The sequence below is a fragment of the Athene noctua genome, unplaced genomic scaffold (genome assembly GCF_965140245.1).
Source record: "Athene noctua unplaced genomic scaffold, bAthNoc1.hap1.1 HAP1_HAP1_scaffold_302, whole genome shotgun sequence".
Lineage (NCBI taxonomy): Eukaryota > Metazoa > Chordata > Aves > Strigiformes > Strigidae > Athene > Athene noctua.
Window position 1 is genome coordinate 102,501 of NW_027437763.1, and position 5,000 is coordinate 107,500.

The following is a 5,000-nucleotide window of genomic DNA, read 5'->3' on the forward strand; positions in this document are numbered from 1 at the left end:
CCCTTCAGCCGACTCGGCTGGACCGGGGTAAAGCCGCGACAGGCTCGACTCCGCCGGTCTTCCAGCGTTCAAGTGCCGGCGGCCGCCGCCGGCCACCGGCCTTTGCCCAACAAACGCAGGGAACAGGTTACCCCGGAGGGAAAAAGCCAGGTGTGGAACAGCTCAGGCGGGGGGCCGGGGGAAAGCCGCTGAAGGCTCAGGACACCCCGCCGGCCATCTGCATCCGGCTGCCGGACACCACCACCGGCCAAAAACAAAAAAACGTGCTGTACCCGCATCGCGGGCTCCGGCTTAGGGCCAGAGAGCAAAGGAACCGAGGCGCCGACCAACCTCGCTCACAGCACCGTGCAGACCTCCCCTTCACTGAGCCCGGCTGGTACAAACCAGGGACGCCAGGAGCAGACCGGACACCGCAGGCCGCCCCACGTATGGCATCTGCACCAGGAAAAAAAGAAAGCGGAAAAGAGGACCGAGGCGCCGCCGCCTCGCCTTACCATCATCCGGCTTCTCAGGGGACCAGAGTGGTGGGGGGGGGGGGTAGCCGCTGAAGGCTCGAGACACCCCACCACGGCCATCTGCACCCGGCTGCCAGCCAACACCGGCGGCCAAAAACGTACCGTGCTGTGCCCATGTCACGGGCTCCGGCTTAGGGCCGAGAGAGCAAAGGACCCGAGGAGTCGACTAGCCTTCGCTCACAGCACCGTGCAGACCTCCCTTCACCGAGCCCGGCCGGTAGAAACCAGGGACGCCGAGAGCCGGCCGGACACCACAGGCCGCCCCGCACGTATGGCATACGATACCGGCAACGAAAGGAGTAAACCAAGAACCAGGGAGGCGCCGCCGCCTCTCGCCTTACCATCGTCGGGCTCTCGGGGGGCCGGGGGGGGGGCCACCCACCGGTGGCTCGAGACACACCCCCCCCGGGCCGTCTGCATCCAGCTGCCGGCCACCGCGACCAGCCAAAACCGTGGCGTGCCCATGCCACGGGCTCCGGCTTAAGGCCGGCAAACAAAGGGAGCAGGTGCCGCCGCCGCCACCTCTCCTCCCATCCCCAAGGCCCCCTCAAGGAGCTGGGCAACAGCCCCCGACGGGCTGGAACCGTACGGAGCACCGCTGTGTCAACACACATACCGGCGCTCCCCCCCTCCGCCATCATCGGGCTCTCGGGGGACCGGGGGGGGACGGGGGTAACCACCCACGGTAGTCTCACAGCTCGGCTCCCCCCCCCCAGTATCCAGCGTTCAAGTGCCGCCAGCCGCCTTTCGTGCCGTTCGGCATCTCTCTGGGTGCTCTCGGTTCCGTGCACGCTCGCCTGACAGAGCACCGGCTTGAGAACCGTGCCCAATTCCCCGGGGGAAACCACCGTCTGCGGCCGCCCAGCATTCCACTTGGCCGGCTAAGCCGCGTGCCCTCGCTCGGTGGCGCTTGTCTGGAGCAGAGACGCCTCGTGCCCCTATATAAGGAGAATATGGGTCCGCGCCGGAAAGGGGCGCTTAAAGGCAGTGTCTGCCTGCCAGCGGGGGAGGCGCTGCAGAGACGCCGCCTCTTACGATGACCTAACTGGAGGCAGCGCGAAACAGCGACCCCTTGGAGGAACTGCCGGAGCCAACAGGTCTGCCCGCGCTCTAAGTCCCGACGGAGCCGGGTAGACCTGGCAGCCCTTTCTACGGACGCTGAGCCGGCCGCCGGCAACGTGGAGCCGGGTACACCTAGCGGCCACCGCCGGTCGCCTCGGAGGTGGGTAGACCTGACGGCCGCCTCACGCCCCGGAGGCGGGTAGACCTGACGGCCGCCTCACGCCCTGGAAGCGGGTAGACCTGACGGCCGCCACACGCCGCGGAGGCGGGTAGACCTGACGGCCGCCACACGCCCCGGAGGCGGGTAGACCTGACGGCCGCCTCACGCCCCGGAAGCGGGTAGACCTGACGGCCGCCTCACGCCCCGGAGGCGGGTAGACCTGACGGCCGCCTCACGCCCCGGAAGCGGGTAGACCTGACGGCCGCCTCACGCCCCGGAGGCGGGTAGACCTGACGGCCGCCTCACGCCCCGGAGGCGGGTAGACCTGACGGCCGCCTCACGCCGCGGAAGCGGGTAGACCTGACGGCCGCCTCACGCCCCGGAGGCGGGTAGACCTGACGGCCGCCTCACGCCCCGGAGGCGGGTAGACCTGACGGCCGCGTCGCGCCCCGGAGGCGGGTAGACCTGACGGCCGCCTCGCGCCCCGGAGGCGGGTAGACCTGACGGCCGCCACACGCCCCGGAGGCGGGTAGACCTGACGGCCGCCTCACGCCCCGGAGGCGGGTAGACCTGACGGCCGCCTCACGCCCCGGAGGCGGGTAGACCTGACGGCCGCCTCACGCCGCGGAGGCGGGTAGACCTGACGGCCGCCTCACGCCCCGGAGGCGGGTAGACCTGACGGCCGCCACACGCCCCGGAGGCGGGTAGACCTGACGGCCGCCACACGCCCCGGAGGCGGGTAGACCTGACGGCCGCCTCACGCCCCGGAGGCGGGTAGACCTGACGGCCGCCACACGCCCCGGAGGCGGGTAGACCTGACGGCCGCCACACGCCGCGGAGGCGGGTAGACCTGACGGCCGCCTCACGCCGCGGAGGCGGGTAGACCTGACGGCCGCCTCACGCCCCGGAGGCGGGCAGACCTGTCGGCCGCTTCACGCCCCGGAGGCGGGTAGACCTGGCGGCCGCGTCGTGCGAGACATTTTTGTTTCGATAGATGCCAATGAAATCCGAAAAAAAATAAATGAAAAGGGAAATTTTTTTTCTTAACGCACCCCCGCACCCCCGCGCCCCGCCGCGCTCTCATGTGCACGCAGCACCAGCCCCCCCACCCCCCCGCCCCGACCCGTTGGCTGCCATGCAGTCGCTGGCATCATTCGCTGCCCGCCCCCTCGGCCGCCAGTCAGCCCCTCTGCGCCGCGCCACTCCGCGCCGCACGGCGCCGCCCGCCACTCCCCCCCCCCGCTTCCCGCGGCTGCCAGGGGACCCGGCAGAAGCGGCGACGTTCCCCGCACCTCACCCCCAACGGAGACGCCCGTCTCGCTGGAGCGAGTTCGCATCGGGAACCGGGCGCTTTTCGCCGGGTCGGGGTCCCGGCGCTGCCGGGCGGTCCTCGGCTTCAGCTTTTGGTTTCGCAGCGTGGGTTTAGCTTTAGTCTCGGGGGAGGGGGGGTGGGGGGGGGGGTGGGGGTGCGTGTGTGTGTTTTTATTTTGTTTCTTTCCCCCCGCCTTTCGCTGTGCCGCAGAGGCGTGGGCACCGGGCGCCCTTCACCGGGTCCGGGTCCGGGTCCGGGTCCGGGTCCGGGTCCCGGCGTTGCCAGGCGCTCGCTGGCATTCGCGTTTAGGTTTTTTTCGACGGGGTTGGGGTGGGGGGGTGGGAAGGGGGCTCCCGGGCTTTATGTGTGGGAATAGGGGGTGTGGGGGTGTGTGCGCGCGTGTGTGTGTGTGTGTGTGTGTTGTTCGGATTGTTGTTTTGTTGTTTGTTCCCCCCCCCCCCCCCCCCCCGCCGCGACACACACGAGCTCGGACACACACGCAGAGACACAGAGAGAGAGAGAGAGAGAGAGAGAGAGAGCGCGCGCGCGCGAGAGAGAGACACAGGCGCGCACACACACACACGCACACACAGACACAGACACACACACACACACACACGCACGCACGCACGCGCACACACACAGACACCCCCAGCCCCCCACCCCCCCCAGCCCCCCGACCCCCACCGTCGCCCGCGCGCCCGAAGAGCCGTTGGTCCCCGCCCCACCGCTGCAACTCCGGAGCTGCAGGGCGGTGGGTGCGGCCGCCAACCGACCGCAGCCTCCTCGGCGCCGCGGAGCACTACGGCTGGGGGGTGGGGGATCGGGGGCGGTTTCTGTTACACCACCACCACCACCACCACCACCACCCGCCCTCGCTGCTCTCCCTCCCACCCCTTCGGCGTTCGTTTGGCTTTCAACCCGCGGCGGGAACGGAGCAGGCGGGCAGGAGGGCGGGCGGCCGAGCGACCGACTGAGGAAGGCGGGGAGCCGGGCCGCGGGCACGGCGCGGCAGGGACTCGGCAGCTGCGGGGGCTCAGCGTCCAAAACACGCGCCACCCATCATCGCCGCCGCCGGCGGGAGGCCCCTCCGGGCCCCCCGGCACGGAGGCGGCGGCGGCGACGCCGCTGGGTCCTAAGGTCTCCCGCCTTCCTTCCCTGGAGCGGCCAATGTGCTGCTGCTGGTGGAAAGCGGGCCGGAGGTAGGGGGCGGCCGGTCTCCTCGCGAACCCCGGGGGTGGCAGGGGGCGGCCGGTGTCACGGTGGACCTGGTGGCGGGAGGGGTGGGGGTTGGGGGGGGGTCGGCAGGGGGGTCGACAGAGCTCGTTGCGGCGGTGGGGGGGCGGGGGGGGGGGGGGGGTGGTGGGGGGGTGGTGTTGGTGGGGAGCGGTTTCTGTTGTTACACACACACCCCCGCCCCGTCGCTGCTCTCCCTCCCACCCCTTCGGCGTTCGTTTGGCTTTCAACCCGGGGCGGGAACGGAGCAGGCGGGCAGGAGGGCGGGCGGCCGAGCGACCGACTGAGGAAGGCGGGGAGCCGGGCCGCGGGCACGGCGCGGCAGGGACTCGGCAGCTGCGGGGGCTCAGCGTCCAAAACACGCGCCACCCATCATCGCCGCCGCCGGCGGGAGGCCCCTCCGGGCCCCCCGGCACGGAGGCGGCGGCGGCGACGCCGCTGGGTCCTAAGGTCTCCCGCCTTCCTTCCCTGGAGCGGCCAATGTGCTGCTGCTGGTGGAAAGCGGGCCGGAGGTAGGGGGCGGCCGGTCTCCTCGCGAACCCCGGGGGTGGCGGGGGCGGGGGGTGGGGGGGTGGGATGGGGCGGGGGGTGGCGGGGGGGGGGTGGGTGGGCTGGGGGGTGGGGGGGGCGGCCGGTGTCACGGTGAACCTGGTGGCGGGAGGGTTGGGGGGGGGGGGGGGGGGGGGCGGGCTCGTCGCGGGCCAAGCGGCGGTGT